Source organism: Arvicola amphibius, chromosome 3, assembly GCF_903992535.2.
Source record: "Arvicola amphibius chromosome 3, mArvAmp1.2, whole genome shotgun sequence".
Lineage (NCBI taxonomy): Eukaryota > Metazoa > Chordata > Mammalia > Rodentia > Cricetidae > Arvicola > Arvicola amphibius.
In genome coordinates, this window is record NC_052049.1 from 188,030,323 (window position 1) to 188,055,114 (window position 24,792).

The following is a 24,792-nucleotide window of genomic DNA, read 5'->3' on the forward strand; positions in this document are numbered from 1 at the left end:
GCAGGCAAAACACCATAGAGATAAAAACTAGGGGTTGTTCAACAACAGGACACCTAAGGTTCTTGTTCCTACCACACTATTGAGGTCACTTGCCTGTGTATATATAGTGAAAGACTCCTTCTAGGGGCTTTCTAATAGAGAACGCTGTGTGCTTGTGACAGGCAGGATTGGAGAACCTTTGATTCACCAGAAGGCCACAGTTCCCAGTGAAGACGGGATGTCTTTCTGGCTAAGGCCACTCCTGTGACCACAGTCCACAAAGCTCTGCTCATCTCAGCCTTCCTTCCATTCCTCATTTGCTCCCTGAAGAGTCCATCTGGTACAGTGTGGTCCTAGAGGGAGACCATTGCTTCTCTTCAAAGCTTGACTCACAGACCAGTGCTTGATGTCCAGGCAACAAGTTAACAAACTCCATGTTGTCTGCAAACTCAAGAGAAGCACATGGCTGTGAGAGGCCTGGAAGGGTCCACGCACCCTCCTCAGGAACACATCTGGAGGGGCAGAAAGACAGAGATGAGTCAGCCAGCAGGCAGGTGCAGTGGAAAAGCCTGGGGAGGAGGAGGAAAGATATGTCCCTTGCTCCGGAGTACCCAAAAGGGGGAAGTGCACAGCAAAGCAGGCCCCATGACTGTACCCAGTAGCCTTGCTAAAGGCCACTGCCTCCTCCTCTTTGATCTCTTTCTCCTTTCTTCTCCCTCCCCTCTCTCTGTCTCTGTCTCTGTCTCTCTCTCTCTCTCTCTCTCTCTCTCTCTCTCTCTCTCCCCTCTCTCTTTTTCTCTTTCTCTTTCTTTTTTGAGATAGTGCATGGGCATTTGGAACGAGATTCAACTGGAAAGGAGGAAATGGGCATTATAACCTTAAACAGCCACAGCCAACACCTTAGCTAGAAGGTTTTCTGTCAGCTCACCACAGAGCCCAGGCTGGTCTCAAGTTCATATTTCTCCTATTTCAACCTTCCAAGTGCTAGGATTGCAGGCGTGATCCACCACGCTTGCATGATCCATTCCTTGCCTCCCCACGATCCCTGCATACTGTTCTCCTCTTGGCAGAGTGACTTCAGCAAGCTGGGCCCTTTCTGAGCATAGAGACCTCGTTCCTCCAAGTCCCTACCTGTCCCGTTGCTACTGACCAGGACAGGAAGAGAGTCCCAGGACCTTCCCCTGCCCTGCAGCCAACACAGGAAGCTCATATACTATCTTCAACGAGTGCCGCTCTGAACGGCTTTGGACTGAGCTCATTCCAGCATGGCTGCAACCTCCACATTAGTTAGCCCACTGGGGAGCTTGCTGGCTTTTCACGGGTGTCTCTGAAGACCTTGCTTTCTCTCCTTGTTTTTATGATAACATGGGAAGCTCCTAAATATCCTTCCTGAGGAACCGAAGCATGATTTGCATGCAGTTTCCTCCACGAGGACTCTCCTGCATACGTTTCTGAGCAACCTGGGTCGCCTTTTCAAGGTGAAGTTCAGTTTGACACTGGGAAAAATGGGGCACCTTGGTTCTCTCCATGCTTTAACCAACCCCACATCGGTCACTGTGACGGTCACCCACGGAAGTCTCCAGCATGGGGACTGCTGTGCTTAGCACTGGGTAGGCTTTAATCAATGAAACGTCCTTGGCCATTGTTATTGACTTAGAATTTGAGGCCTTAATACAAAAGAACAAAAGTAACATTTAGCCAGGCACAATGGCTCGCAGCCTCGCACCAGGGAGGTTGAGGCAGAAGGACTTCCGTAATTTGAAGTCATCTTACCCTAAGTAGTGAATTCCAGGCCAGCCAAGCTGTTTACCAGATCCTGTCCCAAAACAACAGCAGTGACCAAATGAAATTTTAAACCATCTTAGCAGACAAATTATTAGGAGATCTCAACTTTTAACATTCTTTGAGTGCGATTTTTTTGTTTTTATTTTTGTTTTTGCTTTCAAATCCAGTCGTATTTTCTAAAGTACAGAAGGAGGGAGATGTCCTATGTAAAGTCAATTCTGTTAACTCATTGTCAATAGATAGGATGAAATTTTGCCTTAGTCTGGAAGGCACTGCCCGTGAGAGGCGCCTTCTTCAGGACCTACTAGAGTATAGTTGGCATTCACACTCCGTGTGCCTGTCCACCCCACGGGCACAGGCTGACCACCTTCTCCTTACCCAGCACAGCCTGGCTCCTCATGGACCTTTCTGTCCAGCAGTGTCAGGGCCCCTCCCGAGCCTTCTGCAGCTTGCTCGGGCATGCAGTAGAGTACCCTGAAGTGACTTCCCTGTCATCCTTCCTCCTTGTTGGGGCGGTGAGGTCAGGAGTCTTGACCTCCATCTCTGTTTCTAGCATAAAGAGTCTCTGTAAACCAGGTTTATCTGTAACACAGACCGCTGGACGTTCTGACCCTGTACCTGGACCTCTTACCTCTGTGGTAGCCACTCACTCCTTCATCCTGTGGTGGAGTAACTGCTGTCTACTTTCTTCTGATGCTTGGGTGTTAAGTTTGAGCTGGGTGGGAGGGTATCAGACATTTTTGGAGCCTATACCTGATGCGGGTGGAAATGGAGTTAAATAGCATATTTTTTTTTTTATCAGACTTTGTGTTGGGTTTGCACTAGTTTGAGGTTAATTCTATATTAACATTTACTCTCTATTTTTAAGATTTGAACTTGAAGGGGTTCCCCATGCCACTCAGAATCTATCTGAATGAAACAGGTTCTTAATATTTCTTATTGACTATCTGAAAGTTGGGTTACGCTGGGGTATTTTAACTTTTCTTGATGTCCTAGTTGATATCCGCCTTTTATGGGAACATTGAAATCCTATGCTATTACTACTAACACTATTCTATTTACAGTTGTGTATTTCTTTTTAAATATTTTTATTTATTTTTATGAGCATTGGTGTTTTGTGTGCCCGTGTGCCAGTATAAGGGTGCCAGATTCCCTAGAACTGGAGTTACAGACAGTTGTTAGCTGCCATGTGGGTGCTGGGAATAGAACTCAGGACCTCTGGAAGAGCAGTCAGTGCTCTTAACCACTGAGCCATCTCTACAGACCCATGGTTATGTATTTGTAACATAAAACGAACCCTTAAAGCTTCTTTATTTAATCATCTTGTAGATAGCCCCTGAAAATAATGGGGAATGCTTCATTCCTTGATCCCCTCCCTGCCACCCTGCTGAGGTCCCCAGTCCAAGCTGCCCTGAGTCCCCTGGGAGAGACTTTAAGCCCAGCGTAGAATGCGGTCCTGTTAATGACTTGTTTCTCCACATATCCGGCTGGGGGTTGCCAAGGTGATGGCTGATAAACTCTGTGTGCTGGTGGAAGAAGTGAGTGTTGGGGGCTCTTTCTTAGAACCCCTGTCTCTGAGACTCGACAGGTAGCAAGTTAGCATCAGCCATATTGTGCTGAACGCACTCCTCTCCTGGCTGTTTAAACAGAAGATAACCCACTGTGGGGCAGGAAAGACGCAACGTGACAGACCGCCATCCATCCTCAGATAACCGATAATGAACCCAGTGTGCGCCTGTCTGGGGTCAGATAACAGCTTTTTTTTTTTTAACTTTTGGAATAATGTCCTTCAAACAAACAAACAAAAAAACAGGCAACGACTTCATTAGTCTGCCCTCGTCAATCTAGAGACGCTGAATGCAAAGAAAGTACTTGGAGGCCTCCATTGTATGCAGGAGTGTGGTGATTTTTTTTCCTCTAAGCCTTGTGAGCTACGTGGCATGGACGTGAATTACTCCCTTCAGAAGTCTGTGGTGAGATGTCATATCTGATGTCTATTGTTAGCTCTGAATGATAGACTAAAGAACCCCCTAAAGGGGTGTCACCAGCATCTTTCTCTCTGAGAAAAGGACTGAGCACAAGGTGTACGGAAGACCCTGTTCAAATACCTTTCCTTATAGCAGACGTTGTTAACTCATCAAGTTATTAAGTTAAGCAGTATGTGTGTTTGTAGTGTGCTGCATTCATGTATGTGTATATGCACACGTGTGTGCATCTGTATGAAGGTTCGAGGTCAATGTTAGGTGTCTTCAGTCACTGCCCACTCTTATTGTTTTGAGACCGGGTCCCTCAGTGAACCTGGAGCTCGGGTTCAGCAAGACTATGTGGCCAGCAAGAGCCAAGGGTCCTCCTGTTCCTGCCTCCTCCGCATTAGGGTTGAGAGCCATCAGTCACATGCAGCTTTTTACGTGGAGATCCAAGCTCAGGCCCTCATGCACACGAGATGAGCACCTTACCACCTATCTTCCCAACAGGGTTTTACAGTCCCGGGTTTCCTGATTTTCTCTGTATGTGTGTATTTTCTTGCCTAAAGGTGAGAAAAAGACAGTAGGAACAGACTGTAAAGGTGGTAACTCCTTAGCTCTTAAGTGAGACTTGAGAAAGCCAGGCTTCCTCACGTCTCCTTGTAATCTAAATGCCCCAGCAACTTTCCGCTGAACGGCTGCTTACACACACACACACACAGAGAGAGAGAGAGAGAGAGAGAGAGAGAGAGAGAGAGAGAGAGAGAGAGAGAGAGAGAGAGAGAGAGAGAGAGAGAGAGCGCTGTGTTCTCTGTTCCCAGTAACAAAAACCACTCTGAGGTGGGTAAGGGTTTGGAAGGTCATGGACTTGATCTGAACCCGAAGTCATCCCAGCCACACAGGCAGGGCCTTGGCTCCTGGGCTGCACAGGAACCAGCTGCTCCAAGTGTTGACCTACTTCTTCTTCCAGCTCCAAGTTCTCCATCAAAGGAATTCTGATCGCTTCAGAGAACCTGTTCCTCCGCCCCCGCCCCAGACACAGGTATTAGGTAACACTGACACGTGAGGTACAGAGCCATGAGTATCCTTGGATTCCAGTAAAACCAGCAGAAAGCAAATTTCCCCACTGGGGAATGCAGCACAAAGGTACGTAGCAATGGCCTCCACCTTGGCAGGACAAGGTTACCGGTGACTAACCGAGTGGGGGAGGCAGCAAAGCAGGGCTGCCAGCTCTGAGCAGCTGCATGGGAGTCACTGACAGCCCCCTTCCCCACCCCTCACTGCAGCAGACTCATCAGAATGCAAGCAATATGATTGTATGGATAGGCCTGACAATTACTATTTTTAAAAGTCAATCATAGTCTCAGATTTTTAACACCTCCTTCACTCTCGTTGGGTTCACATTACTGTGTGATACAGCACTGTGCCTCAGAAGCCAGAGGGTGATACACCACTTTCTGATTATTTGCTGATGATCTCTTAGCAACAAAACCCTTTCTAGGCCAGGGAGATGAAACAGTGGTTAAGTACCCTTGCCAGTGAGGCAAGCGTGGGGTCTGGAGTTCAGATCCCGGAAACCCATGTAAACACATCTGGGCGTGGTGGTCTGTAAATATATCCTCCGATGGTGGAGGCAGGGTGTCTTGGTTATGTTTCTATTGGTGTTCCTTTGGGGAGGGAAGGGTCCGTTTGGTTTGCGTGTGTCCTAGCACAGTCCTCTGGGGGAAGCCAAGGCAGGAACTGAAGCAGAAGCCATGGAGGAACACTGCTGGCTGGCTTGTTCCTCCCTGCTTGCTGAGTTTGTTCCTTATTTGCCCTAGGACTATCAGCCCAAGAGTAGCACCAGCCACAATGGACTGGGCCCTCCTTCATCCACCATTCATCAAGAGAATGCCCCAGGGCTCGCATCCAGGCTCTTATGGAGGCATTTTCTCAATTGAGGTTCCCTCCTTTCTGATGATTCTAGCAGGTGTCAAGTTAACAATAAAATTAGCCCTATGAGGAAGCTCTATCTGGTTTTGGCAGAGCCCCAACTTCAAAATATAAGGTGGAAGAGTTACCAAGGATGCTCATACCTGAAAATATGGGAAGGAGGGGCACTTTTTCCAGGGGAAGACATAGAAGCTAGAAGAACCTTGTTGAAATCATCCAACCATCCAAAAGTATCGTTCGCAACCACATCCCTCCCAGATGGTTCAGTTAGCAGCATCCACTTGTTTATAGAGTCAAGGGTCTCAGTTCATTCCAGCACCAAGGTTCTAGAGCAGAAGGGTTGACTCTCAGCAGTCTCCAGAGTTGGCATGGTGATCAACAAGCCTTGGGATGGAGGAGAGACAAGAAACAAAGCCAACACAGGAGCAATTTAAGCCCTCTGTATGCTGTGATTACCATTAATGAATAAAGAAACTGCTTTGGACCTATATAGCAGAGTAGAACTTAGCTAGGCAGAGAAAACTAAACTGAATGCTGGGAGAAAGAAGGGTGAAGTCAGAGAGATGCCATGTAGCCCCACTGGAGACAGACGCCGGAACTTTAGCCAGTAAGCCACAGCCCTGTGGTGATACACCAATCAATAAAAATGGGTTAAATAATATGTAAGAGTTAGCCAATAAGAATCTAGAGCTAATGGGGCAAGCAGTGATTTAATTAATAGTTTCTGTGTGATTATTTTGGGGCTAAGCAGCCAGGAACCAGCAAACAAGCAGCCCTCCTTTGAACTGTATGACTGCCTCCTTATCTTGGGAATGCATTGGGATAAGCAAGGCTTCTGAGTCATGCCAACTCTATCTGTCTTCTCTAGCGACTGAACCTTCTGTCACTAATCAGTTCACAGCAACCCAAGAGGTCTTTGGTGAATGGTCATCTTGGCTCTTTGTAAAGACTTCTGAATGAGGCTGTTCTCTATGAATCATCCAGATAAACAAAGGGTCCAGTGTGCCAGGCTTTGCTGGTGTTTCTACCAAGTTCTTTGAGCCAGATTTCTTCAAACAGTCCATTTTTGCCGTTCTGAGCAGGACCAATGGTTGACATCTGACGACCTTAGGAACAAAGTTTCCACAATCCATTTCTCTAGCGGGGACCCTAGACTTGGGACTCATAGGTAAGGCAATTTCCATCTGGTTTTAAATGAGGAGGTATTCTTGTCCTGGTTGGGGTGGGGGTTGCGGGGTGTGCAGAAGTGAATTGCTGCTTGAGATAAGTGTGGGGAGATATGAGGTTGCATCCCCTTGATTGATGCTAGCTCTGGGTACAACTAGGGAGTGACAGCCTGCGATCTACCTGTCACCTCAGGGCCAACCTTTCTGTATAAGTCCTGTTCCACTGCCAGACTGTGGTGGGATTTCACAGTGCCTTGGTGAGGGCTGTGTCAGTGAAGGACTAGCCAGAAGTTACCACGAGGCGGCCTCCGAATGCTGGCCAACGTCTAATCAAAACATTTGTTTTCCCAAGTGAAGGGATACCCTTCCATCACAGAGCCAACATCTCTTTTCAGCAGCACGAGAAGCATGTGGTTCTGTGAAGTCTAACCCACATCAGCATGTGAGCTGATTGCTCTTCTGTAGGCAGAGCTGTCAAATGTGATCAGAGCTTCTTCCACAGGCTCTCTCCTTAGTAGATAAGAATGTCTGTACGGATTAAACCCCGCAGCCTCCTCTGCAGGAACTCTCTGGGATCATTGCTTGTCTTAGGACAGCATGGACTAGGGCTCAGAGATGTCAGGAGGATACCTTATGATCATTTCCATAAGAGGTTGATTTAGGGATAAATTTCATTTATTATTTTGGCTCACTGTACCTTTACACAAAATCCTTTAAAACCAGAGTAAATGAGTAGGTGTATCTTTGTCTCTTCTCTTCAATACGGGCATTTTTACATATCTTCGTATAATGGTACATTTGGCTTATGCAAGAAAGACTTCTATCTCTAAAGGGATTTACCTACAAGTTCATTAGGAGTTTCGGTCCTTACATCTCAAGGATAACTTAATGGTCAGGAGCTGAAATGCTTCATCCAATTTCAAAAGTAGTCTTTATTCTGGCTAGAGGTTGTTAAGCCGCTGAGACTCACAGATGCAAACACAGGGAGTAATGGCCAAGGAGTGCCTGTCACCTGGTATGTCCCTTTCCTTGTTGTTGGGACAGATTCACTGATAAAAGCAACTTAAAGAAGTAATTATTGGGCTCCCAGTTTTGGGGTACTGTCCATCATGACGAGAATACTGATCACTTTTCATCCAGCTGAGGAGAGAGGCAAATGCTGGTGCTCAGCTTGCTCCCCACTTTCTGTTCATCAGGGACCCCAGAGTGGAGCACGGTACCACCCACATTCAGCATGGGTCTTCCTTTCTCAGAGGAAACACCCTCACAGACACACTCAGGGGTGTGTTTCCATGGTGATTCTAAATCTAGTCAAGCTAAAGATTAACCGCAGCACATGGTGTGACGAGGAGCACGGAGTGCGAAGGAGCCTAAGGAGAGAGCACTTGGCAGACGCGCCAGCGCCCTCCGAGCGTCTGTACGCAAGGTGGCATCCGCACTGCTGCCTGTCGGAGGGCAGCTTGTCAGCGTGAGCCATTGCAAAGCAGCGTCCCGAGCGGAAAGCCATGCCCATTTGTCCCACTCCAGAGCGAGTGGCCTGCCTCGTGAAGACAATGGTGTGTGAGGGGCCCTCTGTGTAGTCCGTGCAGTGCAATGCCAGGGCCGCAACTGACTCGGGCATGCTTGTACTGCCGCCCTCACGCAGCTGGCCTCACCCCATGCTGAGCACGAAGCTGGCACCTGGGATCTCAGTACGTTTCTGTTGAGCTGAAACGGTCCTTCTTCCCTGGTCCTTATGTCCTGGCCCCAGAGCACAAGGACCATCACTGATGACTTCCCATTGATGGCCGTGGTGAATCAGACAGGGGGAGACCGCGGACATCTCCAGCACTGACGTGGCTGTTTGCACACCCTCCCAGGCTGCACAGCTGGCCTGTTGCTGACACAAAGCACAGAGTCTAGTGTAATGCTCTCCAACACACCCTCGCTGTCGTGCACAGCTGCCGGGCACAGCTGCCGGAGCAGCAAGCCACACGCCTGCCACTCGGAAACTAAGTTCGGTCTCAAACTTTGGTCAAAGTTTGGTCCATTTCCACTGAGTCTCTGAAGCATGAAAGGCATAAAATCAGCTCCACAGCACGATTAAAACGGGCTCTACATAGCACAGAGATCCTCGGACACTAGTGTAGCACTGTTGACCGTGAGTTACAGAACAGACCTCAGTGCCCAACATCAGAGGAGTGGGTTAAAAGAAAGTGTATATATGCAATGGTATTTTTCCAGCAATTAAGAAGAATGGAGTTATTTTGTTTTCAGGAAAATGAATGCAAACAGATAGTGTATTAAGTGAATTAAGCTAGTTTCAGAAAGACAAACATTATATTTTCTCTCCTTTGGTTCCTAGATATACGGTTACATAAAGGTGTGTGTGTGTGTGTGTGTGTGTGTGTGTGTGTGTGTGTGTTAACCAAAAGCAGACGTGAAGCTGCAGAAAAGAAAGGAACTAATAGGACGGGGGCGGAGCAAAGGAAGACAGGCAGTAAGGGGATGGGCTCCACGTGCCCTGTGTATTTGTGTGACCTTCTTTACGTAGGCCAGGGGCGTGTCCTCTTTGGGACTGTGGCACTCAGAGGAGTTCAAGGGCAGCCTGGGCTATAAATCCTGAGTTGCAAAAACCACTTAGCTTCTTCCTGACTAGAAAGGTACAGTCCTTCTGGGTCTCGTGAGACAGCTTCTGTGTCTCAGGGGGAAGGAGGCAAGGAGCGCTCTGCTCTGTCTGCCTTTCCTCTCTTCAGCCGGGCAGGCTGAACAGGCTAGTTTGGGGCTTCTGGGTTTACCTCCTCTGCTCAGTGTGTTTGAGGCATAGGGACTCATTTTCTTTCCTTCTTTCTTCACACCTCTGTGGATAGGCTACACGATCATCCCTAACCGTCAGGCCTTCATGTTTGCAGCCACTGCTGATGGGCTGGGTCCATGTAAGGGCTTTCGTGCCCTGGGAGCCCTTAGAGGCAGGTTCGCCTGTGCCGCCACCCCCACCCTTGAGAAGCCAATTTTAATAATGCAAAGCAGAAAAGGGAGATGTACTCAATATGTCCGGCCATAAGGCTAGGTTCTGACTGACTCCAAGAACAGCTTGGCTCCCCAACCCCCAGAGGTAGCGAGGGGAACCCTAATATGGAGAGCCAGACCTCAAGTATCATAAAAGTACAGACGTGAGCGTCTGTGGTAAGAGCCTTGGAAACAGTAACCACGTGTTTCCTCTCTAATACCCAGCTCTGCTGGTGGAGGTCTGTCAAGTGTGGGAGGTGCTGGGCTTCCATTTGAGACCCCTGCACAGTGGTGCTTGGGTGCCAGGCAGGAACCAGGGCATCCTTAAGGAATGCCAGCTAGATCGGGGCATGATTCTGCCTAAACAGGGTGGTGCAGACTAGCAAGAGGACCACGGAAATCAGTGCAGGAAGGGAGAAGCGTTTAAAAATAAAAACATGACAGTAAAGTCAGAGGTATTTCCCTGTGTCCTGTTTTCAACAGTGTCGCCTTCAAAAATCTAGATCTAACAGCAAAAGGCAAGAGGATCCTTCTTAGAGCGGCTGGGGCTGATTGAGCTTGGCATCTGAGATGAAGTCTGAGATCTAATCAACACTCAGCAAGGGTCCTGTAATTGATTATTAATGTCTGCCAAGGGCATAAGAAGGAGAAAGCCCAGACGCTATGCATCTGCCATTTTCCTTTCTTCTCCAGACCTCCTGTCCGTTTATTCCACCCCCAAAAGATTTCCATTATAGTAAACGTTAAGAGGCTGGTATAGCTGGTCCTACCAAAGTTGTAACCTATCCTGGCCACTCACCGAGTGCCCATTTTAAAGTGATTGTTTGTGGGTTAGAGAGGTGGCCAAGGGATTAACGTCTTGCTGCTCTTCCAAAGGACCAGTGTCTGGTTCCCAACACCCATGTGGGGCCCCTCATGGCCATCAGTAACTCCAGCTCCCTCTTCAGGCCTCCACAGGCATTGCACTCACGTGCCTGCAAGCCCCCCACCCCCACCCCCAGCATCATCCTGGCACTTGCCTGTGACAGATAGAGGCAAGAGGATCGGGAGTTCAAGGTTATTCTTGTCACGTTGAGTCTAAGGTCATCCTGAGCTACACAAGACCAGGTCTCAGAAAAGACATGAAAAGGATGAAAATGTCTGGGGACCTCGAAGAGTCAGGAAAATCAAGCAAAATGACATAGACCTTTGACAGAGGTGGCCGGCAGCCCGTAGGATGTGTGCTTTTCTCTTCAAACTGGCACTTCAGTCTCACTTTTGACCCTGAGTTGTTTTTATTCTGAAGTGGCTGGGTTGTGGTCGGCGTTCCGTGAACCTGAACCTCGTGGGTTACACCAATATCCTTGTGTTTACGATGCGGAGGCAGAAGGCGTTCCTGGTCAGTCTGGGAAAGTAAGACTCTGCCAGCCCCCACCACCACCACCACACACAGATGGGGGAAGGGAAGCCGACCATATTTGCCCAGTAGTGTTAACCTCACAGCTTCTGCTCAGTCAAAGAGAGGAGGGAAGCCAGAGTCAGCCAGGGACCCAGCCAGCTCCAGGAAGAGCACATTGGGTATACTTCTGGCACTTTTCTCCTTTGTAAGTGTGGTCTGTCCTGAGAGGTTGCTAAGTCCACTCAGCGTGGTAGCCAAGAGCCTTCAACAGAGGACTGTGCTCTCTGGAGTATTAATGGGACATGGGGCAGGCAGCCAGGTTTCAGGAACCCCCATGGCATTTTGTTGCTGTTGTTCTGTTTTGGGTTTTTTTGAGACACAGTCTCACTGTGTAATCCTGTGAGGGTGGCTTGTAACCCCTGGCAGTCTTCCTACCTCAGCTCCCCGAAGGGTACTGGATCACGCCCAGTGTGGGATATAGGATCACTATGGGTTGTGGTCCTGAAATGGGAGCAGACATTGAACACTCCTGATTTCTGTAGCCTTCCCCCTTTTTTGCCAGGAATTCAGTGCTATTAAAAGCATTATTATATTACTCTAGACATAAAAGTCTGTAAAGTGTTGGGTACTCCCTCAAGACACACCCTATTTCCTTAATTCTCCTGGATCTCGAGAAATTAGAGCAACCCAGTAGCTCTTTTTCAACCTGCTTGAAGACTCTGGGGCCAGCCTTCCTGTCAGTGTTTGTAAGAGCCCAAGGGCCTCTTGAGACAGGCTGTCAGGAGGCCTCATGTCCCTCTTGACTTAAAAATGTCTCCTGTGTGTCCCTGTTCCCGTCTTACCATGCGTGTCCATGGCCAAGCTCTCCTGGTCTGTATTTTTAAGCCGGCAGTATTCAGTGCTGCTCTGTTGTAGGCTGCTGGCCTCTGGCAGCAAAAGCTGACCCCCATCCTCATGCTCACGTGTAAAGGCCAGGGAAGAAGCTGGCTTCCCTGCTGCCCAGAAGCCCTGAGATGCTGACAGTCTGCGCCAGTTGCCCGGTTCTGTTCGATTATTGTGTGTCTGTACCTCTGCTCCACCGTGGAGGATCTGCCATCCTCATCACCGGCACTGCCCCAGCTTCTCACCGGTGGACCCATTTCTTTAAACTGCCTTCCTGCTTCCTTCCCAAGTCTTTCCCAACACTGCCTGCCCCTTTTTATACCCTACCTTTCCTCCGGACCCTCTCTCTTCACCAAGAGCCTACCAGGCAGACTCTCAAGAAGAGACTGAGAAAGAGAGGAAGGGTTTATCTCGCTTACAGTTTGTGGGTACCTGATGACGGGGAAAGTGCCAGCGTTCAGCTGGCTCCCCCTTTTACCAGGCCAGGAACATGGCCTGTAAGATGGTACCCCCCGCCACACACACACACACACACACACACACACACACACACACACACATTTTAGATGGGCCTTCCCTCTTCAGTTAGACCTCTCTGGAAATACCCTCACATCACAGAAACATCCAGAGGTGTGTTTCCATGGTGATTCCAAATCCAGTCAAGTTGACGGTGAAGATTAATCGTTGTGATTACCGTATTTTTCATTTTCCTCTGCATGTCTACCTCACTCTGGACATTCCCAGCTTCTTAGAATAATGCTGTTCGATAAATTCCTCTGGAGTGGAACTGGGTCTTCCCCGTCAGGTTGGAGCCCCACCTCCATCCAGGGTAGCTTTAGACTTCTTAGATCTTTTTTTTTTAACGTGACTAGAAAATTTGGGAAATAATCTTATGTTGTCTATTTCCCTGCAAATTTCTAGTTATCAAACCCATTGTCAGTTATTAAATAAGGAATAAAGGGAAACTAATTTTTTAAATCACATTTTTCTTTCACTAACACTCTTCCGCTCCCTTGCTAGTGGCCCTGATAATCCCACACTGGGTCCAGTTACAGAACCCAATGCCCAGAGCAGCAGGTGGGCTGACATCAGCAGTGTTTGTGCTCAAGTCAACAGACCTAACCTGTCTTCATGTCTGCCCCCTCCGTGCCTCCATCCTGCCCACCACACTTCTAAGGCGCTCCGTTCTTTCTCGCTTCCATGCTGGGGATGACACTCAGGCGTCTCTGCCACTGACTGTGCTTCCAGCCCTCTGCTCTCTTGGTGGGGAAGAAGTCCTTTCTCAGTCAAGGGCACAGAAGCGGGAGCTCAGGTGTCACCAAAAAGGCTGTTGTTCCCTGAGCACTCTGAGGCAAGCAGGTGTGCTGTGTTTTATTGTTTTCCAAGTGAGACAACTGGACTGTTCAAAGGATCTGTGTGTGCACGCTCACACCCTGAGCTTGCACATGTGTGCACGCTCACACCCCTGAACTTGCACATGTATGCACGCTCACACCCCGATCTTGCGCATCTCACACCTCCCAGCTGCCTGGCAAGATCGTTTGTGAGGATAAAAGGCATTAAAGAGTCCCTCAGAGCAGAGCCCGAGGAGTCGCAGACAGAACGTGCCTGCCAGAGTGACTGTCCTTCTTAGCATGCCAGGCAGGGGCTCGCAGGTGGGTGTGAGCAGCCTTCTTCCTTGGGCTTCCTGCCACCTGCACACCTGGCACAGGCAAGCTGCCTGGCCCACTGCCTAATCTGCAGGGCTCACCAGGCTCCTAGGAGTGAGTTTGCTAGCCTTAGAGGAGGAGAGTGTGGTGAGGTGTTGTGTGACACCTGGTAGTATTCACCCAGTGCACCGACCCCACCTGAGAGAGAGCAGCTCCCGTTCTCACTGTTTTCTCCACACAGTTCTTCTGGTCGCTGGCCCCAGACAGTCACCTCATCCAGCCTGTCTGCACCAGGAAAAGGAGACTGGAGGGCTGTTGTGGAGATCTGCAGAGCCTGCTCCTGAGGTCTTTCCTGTTGGGGAAGTCACAGGAACGGGTGGCCTTGGATTCCATTTGTGTTGCTTCTCTGCTTTTCCGCTGAGAGTTAGCAGGGAAGGCAGCTCTGTGCCAGACTTGTCTTTCTCTAGTGTCTGTTGAGAACCCACGAACCACAGCTGTGTAGACATCCATGTGGCCACCAGGACAGAAAAGTCATAGCCCTCAGGGTCAGCTGTGTGTCATTCTCATGACTGAAACGGTAGCTACACAGGAAGGTGACAGGACTTACCAAGGTCTTAATTAGATGCCACTTGGGGTGGGTCCTGCAAGAACACCCTTGGGTGGGCCAGGCCCGGCTTTACTCTGTGCATTATCTAGTATTCTCAGATCAAAGTCCTTTAGGTGTCCTTTTCCCTTTCTCTTTTTAAAAAACTTTATTAATTACATTTGGTTTTACTACTTTTGTTTTTCTCAAATTCCTTCTTTGTTAGACTAATTACATTTTCCCCCTCTCCGGTGATTTACAATTTTTATCCCATGTATATTTGGTTCATAGTTAGCTTACTTTTAAAAATTATCATTTGATAACTTCATGCATGCGTAGATTGTGGTTTTATCACGCTCATCCCCCAATTACCTGCTTCTCCCACTCCAGTAACTGCTGAACCCTTTCTTCTCAAAGGCTTGTCTCCAGGTGGGGGTCGTGGCCCACTCAGTTTAACTAGGATTGCTTTCATTAGCGTGGGTGAGAGATTATTACTGGAATGTGAGCAATTGGCCAGGGGCTACACCATTAAGGAAAATGACTTCCCCATCCCTGATAGCCATTAGTAGCCAACAGAACCTCTCAGGACCTCCTGTTCACAGTTGATAGACCCCGTCTTGTACAAGCTGCGTGACTCCATGAGTTTACCAGCTGCACCGTGTGCAGGAGATCGCATTTTGTGGCGCTCTTCCATCTCCTGTAGGCCAGGCTGGCTTGGAATTTATGTGTCACTGAGGGTGACCTTGAGCTTCTGATCCTCCCAAGTGCAGGGATTACAGGTGTGGCCACCGTACCTCGCTCCTTTGTGCCCATGATCAAACCCAGGGCTTCGGGTATGGTAAGCATGCACCAACTGAGCTACATCTCCAGCCCAGGTCAGGTTCACGTGAATATGGAAATTCTGGGATGCTGAGCTTGACCCTACATCATCTCAAGGTGGGTTTTGGTGTTTGTCTTAAGTCAGGGTCTCCCAATGTGCCCCAGGCTAACCCCAAGTGCACAGCCCTCTTGCATCAACCTCCCAAGTACTCCTGTGGCAGTTGTCCATCACCGTGCCTAGCTCAAGCTGGGACTTTAAAATGCATTAGATGTGGTTGGCGGGTACCTTAAGCCCCCCCCCCCCGAGCTACCATGCTGACTATCGGAGAGAAACATGCCAATCAAAATGCATTTTTCACTTTAGCAGAGACACTGGGAGAAGGCAAATTTCAAACCTCAAATTAATGAAAGCCAGGGGGAAAGGTGAGGATGTGACCAACTAGTTGGAATCCTGCCTCCCTCCTTTTGTTCCTAGACAAATCTGTTTTTCCTAATTACTGGGCTCCGTGACAGAAGGCAGTGTGCACAGTCAGTATGCATCATTTGTTAGACCGCGGCGGGCCCCCTGGAAACTCAGAAATGAAACTTGTGATGTCAGGGAAGATGAAAGAAGGAGGTGTCAGGAAAAGGAAGAAAAGCAAAGGAATCAGCCACAGATGTGCCTCGCCAAACAGCCAGGCGAGCGCCCCAAACAGCCAGGCGTGAGACCCGCAGGCAGGGTGTGAACAGCCTTTCCTGCAGCCATCTGGGGATGCCTCTACCTGGCTGCTCACGCGTTGGGAGCCCAGGGAAAGGAACCACAGAGAAGTCACCTCAGGAACGGCTTTTACTTGTTAAGCACTTTCTCAGGTGTGTTCTCTTTTACCACCGACTTGTGGTTTCTCCAAGAAGTTAACTGCTTTGATTCTTCCCGTTGACCTTGAGAGAGATTTTTTTTATATATATATCTGAAAGAAGTGACATTTTAGTTTTCTAATTTAGAAGCACAAAGGGATTTGAGAGAGCTGGTGAATGGGCCCGGCTCACACTTTATGGAAAAGTGCTCGGGTTAAATTACATACTCTTGGACCCGGGAGCAAAGATAACATTGTTAGACCTCTGCAATAAATAAGACTGATAGAACGCAGGGGTGATGTTGACGCCCCTTTGTGTGCACAGCTCTGGCTTGTATATCCTGAAAATGTGGGGATGTGGGAAAGTCTCTGGCAGTGAGGCTGGAGTCCCTTTGCCTCCCTATTGCTGGGGCTTCAGGCCCAGGCCACCGTGGCCCAGACTATGACACGGTTGCTGCAGACTTAAACTCGGGTCCTCAGACTTGTGCAGCACGGGCTTTGCCAACTAGACCATCTTTCCAGCCCCTACGTGGGTACGATCTCTCCAGTCTCTGGCTGGCACCATCTCTCCGGTCCCTGTGCTGGCATTTTTAAAGAAGAGCTGGTTTGATCTCAGGGTAGCAGATTGATTCTCCCCCAGTCCCCAGCTGATCTCGAGAAGCCAGCATCAGCCTCTGAGATGCGTTTCAGAGATACCTGATCTCTCAGTAGGAAGAATCATAGACCTGGTTCGATGGACAAAGAAAGCCACATTTCAAACACAGCTGTTTAGGGGTGATGATGTCACAGGTAAAAATGTGCCTGGCAGATTCTTCTTCACTAGGAAGTGTGTAATGCCTTGGTTCTCTCATGAAGAATAAAACAAAAGGTTGGTGGGACATTTTCCGAGGGTTAGGTGTCCCTGTATACACTACAAATGATTTAAGGGGCTCATATGCCAATTTAAAAGACAGAACACCCTCCCTTGGGTATAGTTTGTCTTCACGTCAATATCAAAGTAACTTGTTTGCTTGAAATAAAAATGAGAATAGTCATTAGTCCTGCTGGAACTTCTTAATGTATCTGTTTTTTAAGTGCTTTTTAAAAAGACACTTGTGAAAAGCACCATAAATTCCTATAGGTTATCTCCTAGATTTTAACTTACCTTGTACTTATTAAAAGAAAAGTATATCCAGTACTCATTTGACTACTAGAAATCAAATCCATCAATTTAATCTCCTCCCCCATTATTATCAGTGCTCCTCTGTCTTTGCCAGTGCCTGGTGTTCATTCACTGTGGTAGGAAGAACAGGCTGATGGGATAGGTTTTCCCCTGTCTGCCGAAAACCCTAGCAGCAGAAACACTTTGGGTCCTTCATGTCGGTGTTTGCTTTAATCCCTTCAAACCTATGCTGTCTTCACAGTAATTCCAAGACACACTCTTGAGGGTGTGTCCATTAGAATACACTGGCTGTATCTCTGGAAACTCAGCCAAGTAATAGAAACTGGCATAGAACTCAGCCTATGCTGGCACCAGGTCACCACTGTCCCTGTCCCCACAGGCAACCTACAGGGACACCAACGCCGATCTGTTTTTTAAAAAAAAAAAAAAAGAGGATGAGGATCTGTGACAGGGGCTGGTGCGTGGAAGGCAGACATCAGGAGAATCAAAAGTACTGGAAAGGTGGCTCAGGAGATAAGAGCACCCGCTGCTCTTGTGAAGGACCCAGGTTTGGTTCCCAGCACCCACACTGGGTGACGCACAGTTTCGGAGGATCTGAGGCTGTGTTCTGGCCTCCCAGGGCACACAGACATATGTGGTGCACATTTTGACACACACACACACACACTCATGCACAAAGTGAGCAGTGGGGACAGTCTCTAGTGCAGAGTTGACACTTGTGGGAAACAAGGAGCCACAACCAGATGAATGGCTGGCAGACAGTGCTGCTTTGCAGAGATGCCCAGGCTAGATGTAAACAGAAGTGGGGTGCTATACACATGCTACTGCAGAGACCTGGCAGGGCTGGCAGATACACCCACGCTGGAAAGAGAGGGACAGTTATGTAGGCGTTAGAGAGCTTTGTGAGGAGAGGCTGGTGGGGTGTAACATCAGAACCAGACAGCAGCCATGCCCTTAGCTGGCCATCCATGTGGTCAAACTTGCTTCTCAAGTTGGCCAGTGCGAGGCCTCGCACCCAATTCCAAGCAAGGGCCTGCTTCTCTGCAGCCCCTTTGCGACCAGGTCACCTACTAATTTTTCTCATCTAAACTGATGTCCATCAAACCCCAGTGACCCTCCTGTCTTCACAGCCACCACCCGAGGATTAAGGGCCTGTTTGGCTATGCCCTCGTATGGTATGTGCATGTGTGTGTGTGTGTGTGTGTGTGTGTGTGTGTGTGTGTGTGTAGCGGGTACTCTTACTCATTGAGCTAGCTCCCAGGCCTTTTTTAATTCAACAAGATTTGTTGAACATCTGTTCCATGCTTATTCATCCTTGCTCTTAAGGATCTGCCCACTGAAATGGGGAGGTGAATAAGCCATATGGTGGCATGCACCTGTGATCCTAGGACTCAAGAGACAGAGTGAGGCAGGATCCAGGCTCAGAGCATCCTCTGTCACACATCGAGTTTGAGGTTAGCCTGGGCTCCATGAGATCCTGTTTCAAAATTCAAATTTCATAATTCCCACAACTGCTTAACAGTGCAATGGAAGAGGCAAGGGTGGGGCACAGGGGACCCGACCGGAAGTTGTCAGAGCAGTGGGTGGTGACCATCAGCTGAGAGCAGGGCATAGCCCTTAAAGGACACAAACACTTCAATCTCTGGAGGTGCCTGGACTCCTTTGTTGGGGTCAATAGGTGGGTTACTCAGCTTGTGTTCAGTGTCTTGGAGACGTGGAGGGGCATGTTTGCGGAGATAAAGTTGAGGACATAAATTAGACATTACCAAATACCCATCACATGGTGTGGCCAGACCACATATTGGACACCCATGCCATTCTTAGTGTAGGTAATGGTGTGTAACACACACACACACAGACACACACAGAGAGACAGATGCACACACACAAACACACACACACATATGTGCAAATTACAAAAAAAAAAACACTTTGCTCTTACATATGAAATAGAGACTACACAAAACAATCCTTTATGTTTGTGTTTTCTGAGGGTCTAGGAGGGCCCACACCAGCCTGTTCACAGCAATTACCTTTAGGACAGGAAAATAGAAAAGAAATAGGGTGTGGGGGAGGGAGTGTCAGCGGAGACTCTGATCATTTTGGGGCAATCTTCTAGTTTTATTTGAACAAAAATATGTTATCCTGACATTAAAATTAATTTTAAAATTCAAAGAATAGATGGAGTCATTGGCTTACTTCCTGGCTTGCTCTAGAAAAGCTTTTCAGTTGGAGTCTGCACGTTCTGAGAACTGGGAAGATATTTTCTGAGACCAAACAAAACTCAAAGATATATTAAAAAAAAATTCCCATCCGCTCCCAGTTTTCTCCCAGCCTGAGCAGCCCCGTTCATCTACCTCACCAGTGACCAAGTGAGAAAGCACACTCCTGCCCCCCAGTGACTTTGCAAAATGGCTCAGTGTCCTTCCCGTGACCGGGTGGCACCCTGTGGCGGTGGCTGGCTCCAGGCAGTGGTGGTAAGTATGTTTTTCTCTTCCCTGGCACCAAGATCATTTTCTTGGAGAGTCTCTGTGGACGTTGGCAAGTAGTTTTGGCCTCCTTCCAACAGATTGGGTTTATACCAGCCTAAATGAGGCAGGCATTCAATCAGTCACCCAGGGAACAGGCTGGAGGCCCTCTGGTATCTTCTTTATAATTAATTTTTAACATTTGTTTTCAGTATAAAATTTGGGCCTTTATCCTCTTTGAAATAAAAACATAGCATGCATATTAGACGGTATTGGCAGTGAACTTCACACGCTATTCTTTTATTCCTCTCCAACTATTAACTCCTATTAAACAAGACAGAGGGATAATCAGATCCCCCTGTGCTCCCCCGGCTGCCTGGCCTGTGCCGTGTCTCATCCTCCCTAATTGTCTTCGGTGGCCGAGTTCTTTCCTATCATTAGTATGCCATCAGAGGCCACTTGGCAGGGACCAGGCCACCTCCCAAGCTGTTCCCTCGCCCAATATCCCATTCCAGGCTCTGCCCCTTTCCCTGGCCCAAACACGGGGACACGGGGAGGTTCTGACTTACTAGGTGTTAACAAGACACAAAGGCTACAGCTGGAACTTTACCCCTATAATGTAAACATACATGACTAGAGGTGATCTCCCCCGTTTTGTGGTCTATTTGGTTGACCTGCTGCTGGCTTCTGAGCATCTAAGCCTAAATTAAAGAGACCAGAAACACCACAGCATTTCTCAAGCCTGGTTGTGTGCAAACAGCTTCTAGCATGCTGTTGAGGATGATCCAAGGTCCTGTGGAGCATTAATGGTGCATGCCTGGAATCCCAGCCCTTTGGGAAACAGGCAGCAGGGACAGGAGCCAGACTGGAATGTGTAGGGAGTTCAAGGCCAGCTTGAGTGAGATCTTGTCTCAAAAAACAACCCGACAAAGGAAGAGGCCGAGGAGGAGGGTGGAGGATGGGGAAGATAACTCAACGGGCAAAGTGCTTGCCCGAAACTCTGAGCACCAGCCCAGCACCCACATGAAAGAAATTTAGAAAAAAAATGAGAAAACTAGGTGTGCTGGTGCACACTTGCAATCCCAGCCCTAGGAAAACAGTGAGGCAGATGCCTAGGGCTCGGTGTACAGCTAGGCTTGCTGTCCGGCTAGGCTCGCTGTCCGGCTTAGACTACTTGACAAGTTCCATGCCAGGTGCCTCAAAAACCAAGGTGAACAGTTTCTGAGAAACAATATTTAAGGCTGACCTCTGCACAAGTTGTGCATGCACAGGAGCGCTCTCTCTGTCTCTCTCTCTCTCTGTCTCTCTCTCTCTCTGTCTCTCTCTCTCTCACACACACACACACACACACACGTGCACGCACGCACGCTCTCACAGGCACACACACAGTGTCTCACACAGACACACATACACTCAAATACAAAGACATACACACAGAGTCTCACACACACAGAGAGACGACACTCACACTTGCTCACATACATACACACGCACACACACACGTGCACACACGCGTTCACACAGAGCAGAAGCTAGGGATGTTGCTCAGTGGCAGAGCAGTTGCTGGGTGTGTCAAGGCCCCGAGTCTGGGCCAGCCTCTCCACGTGCCCTGTTAGACTCCTTGGGGCAAAGGGAAGCTGCTTTTCTAGTCCCCCCTTTTCATTGCTCTTTTCAAACCACTGTGTGCAGGGGTCGTCTTCACTTTTGCCTGAAAAAAGTCTCAGCTCAAACCTGTCTCCAGGCTTACTGCCCTGGGTGTGCTGCCACAAAGCCTTTGCACAAGTTAGAAGTGGGTGACCTACCTGGGCAGCTCCAGGCTTCATGGGAGGCAAGGCCTAGCCCATGTAGCCATGGGTCTCAGCACTATTTACCTCTGTGACCAGGAATCTTTATGTGGTCCGCACAACCCCACTGCCTTGTACCCGGCTTACTTTGTGCCCCTAAACCTAATGAGTAACGCCCCTCAAGGGTCCCCATGTGTCAGAGAATTGTTAGCAGCACTGTTGGGGGGGTGGCAGAATCTTTAAGGAACTCTTAGAATCTTAGATCACTGGAGTAGTGTCCTTCAAGGTGACGAAGGGCTCCCAGCCCATTTGTCTTTCTCTCTTTCTCTTCCCTGCCATGGGGTGAGCGGCTCTGTGCTACCACAGCCGCTCACTTTAATGTATCCCCACATGCTCAAAACAACCGGATCCAAACAAAGGAAACGGTTCCTCTTGCATGGGGCATTTTGATATAGTAACTGAAGGCTAATGCAAGTCTCTCCATGTGTGAGCATAGGCTTGGACTTTTCCTAGCTACACGCTATTTTAACCACAACAGCAACCTTTAAGCTCTTCTGTTGAGGAACGAGAGGCATGGAAAATTAGATTTTCCTAAGATAAGGCGGTCATAAAGAAGACCTCAGCCAGACTTGTGGTGAGCACCTGAGCTGGAGGGAAGACCGTGGGCACTTCCCTGTCCCTCCCTCCTCCCCTCCCAGAAAACTGTTAACTGAAGAGCTTGGGAGGGATCCCACAGCACATAAGGGAGCTGCAGGCCTCCAGATGATGGATGAGGAAGTGCTTAGAAGACACCGGAGACCCGAGGAAAGGCATCTGATTGTAAGTTCGTCATTAGAAAAAGTGTCCCTCTCTCCAGCCAATGGGCAGGACCAAAAGTCTCATTTAGTTATTTGTTTGTTTTGCATACTGTGTAGAAATATCAGCAGTGTGCTGGAACAAAGGCAATTGGATAATTGATAATACTCAAGTTGTCAAAGCCCCTCCATGAAATAGCTCAGTAGTCTGCCCTCTGGGATCAAGGGCTGCCTGGAACAGAACCCTGGCCTGGCAACCTGGGTGGAGCTGGTGACAGTTGCATCTGTTCCAGGGCCCCTGTACCAGGTATCAGTGGTCGAGGTAAGAACGACCTCAGAACTCAGCGGCTCTACAGCCCATGGGTGTTAGCACAGGCCCACAGGGCTGCTGTAGCTCAGCTTCTCTGGAGTTTGGTGAGTCCCTGTGCTTCGGAGGTCACAGCTGTGTGTCCGTGTTCCCTGCTCCCTGGGTCTGGGGTTGGTTGGGTACCTCTACTCATCTGGCTCCTCTTCTGTGGGCCAGCAGACAGTTAGGGGAGCTCCGCTTGCAGCAACGAGAGACAAACAAGTGAACACATGCGAGTTTCCTCGACATGGACTCTGGGGCAGCACACCATGCACCTGCCTCATTCTATTGGCCAGCGCATGTTGCCCAGGCAACCAAAAGTCAGGGCAGACAAGGATGCTCCCCACTCTGTGAATGGGAGGGCAAGTTCTCAAGACAGAGGAAGGGGATAGGATAAGGATGGGAGCTAGTAATGCCCCTTCTTCAGTTTTTCATCCCTGGAGCCTCTTGGTGGAAATTTCTTGCTTTGCTTTCCCTGTGTATGGGGGAGGCACAGCATCCTTCCTCCGTGGCCTGTCCCCATAGTTGTGCTTTCTACATTGCTCAGGATTCATCCAGGCAAGCTGCTCACACTTGCGGGGAAATCTGTCCCCCATCAAATGTTCAGTTAATTGCAAATGCACTTGAAAGAGCATCTTCTAGAAGCAACACCCTCCGCTCTTGGAGAAGACAACTCAGTTTTTTTTTTATATAAACTTAATAAATTGACAACTCAGTTTTGATCCTTTCTTCATTCTTGGTACATTCTGAAATATCTAGATTGCCTTTCCCACAATGGAGGTGGCTCTTCGTCTTCATCTTTCGTGATGCTGCTCCTTCTCAAATAGAACCAGAGGGTTGAAGAAGACAGCCACCCTAATGTGACCACCAGAGGGCATACAGGCAACACGTGTCCTCGATTGCACCACCCCAGGGTAAATGTGAGTGAAGAGGGCCATGTAGCCTGGTGTGTCCTTTATTCTTTATTCTTTATTCAGGTCCTGATTCTGGGCCTGGACCAAGTGGTTCTTTATCCCAGAGCACTGGTTACTAAGCTGTCAGTTAAGGGTTAGGACAGTGTGGTAATAAGTACAGGGTTTTTGCTCATTGCAGTCCTGTGATCTAGGCTCCAGGGTGAGCTGAAGGGTGAGCTTTTGGAAACTGCCAAGTCACTCAAGCTGCTGGACCATTCCCACTGGGAACACATTGCTCCAGAAGCCCATTCCTGCTCTCCTTTCCAACATGATTTGGATGTGAGCTGTCCCTCACAGGCTTTGGTCCCCAGCCAGTGGGACTGTTGGGAAGGTTGTGGAACCTCTAGGAAATGGAGCCTAGTTGGAGGAAGTAGAAGTCAGGGAGGCGGGCCGTGTGATTTATTGTTGGGTACCACTTCCTGCCATGTCTCTACTTTCCAGTCTGCCCAGATGTGAGCAAGCGTGTTACACCGCCACTGCCATGGCCACAGCCACGGCCACGGCTGTTTCTGATGCTGTGGCTTCCCTGCCGTGATGAACTGTGCCCCTTAAACTCCAGACCAAAAGAAGTCACTCTTCCCTTCGGTTGCTCGAATCGAGTCTTTTATCAAAGAAGTCAGACAAGTACCTAGCATTCTGGGTCAGTAAGACTTGGCAGTGTTGAAGAGCGTTATGCAAATGTCTTGTTGAAGCGGGAGGTTCTCCTTCCAGCAGAAGCTGGGTCCTGTGCGTCCCAGGTAATGAGTCCCTCGCTTTCTGTGATCCTGAGAATCCTGTTTTAAGTGTCCCAGATGTTTTGTTTGTTTGTCTGTCTTATGTTCGTACAACTAAATCGAGTCCTCTTCAGGCTTCGAGTCCTCTGTATTACTCACCAGGCCTCAAAACAGAGCAGTGTCTACATGTGACATCCCAAACAAAGCTGGTTGTGAGGGGAGAGGATGCATTCACCTCATAATCTGTGTCTCTTTTACTAGTTCTCTTGAAAGGGTCTGGGGACAGAAGTTACAGGTCCTGTTTTAGATTATTGCCATTTCTTACACGACCATTTTAGTCTTCAGCTTATAAAACCAGATGGTTGGTTTAGGTCATCTGGAACCTTGGGACTCAAAGTGACTCACTGAAGCTTGTTAGATCAGAGTCTGGGCTCTCCCAAGGATCCCAGATTGAACACACAGGTGATGTGTGAGCACACTGGATTGGAAGAGGCATTGTTCTATAAGGTGTCTTCTGAGAAACTCTGGATCCATGCTTTCGTGGCCACTGTGGCCCCATTCTTTTCTGTACTTTTGCCCTGCCTCTTTTAACCCATCTGCTAGTTCCTGGCCCT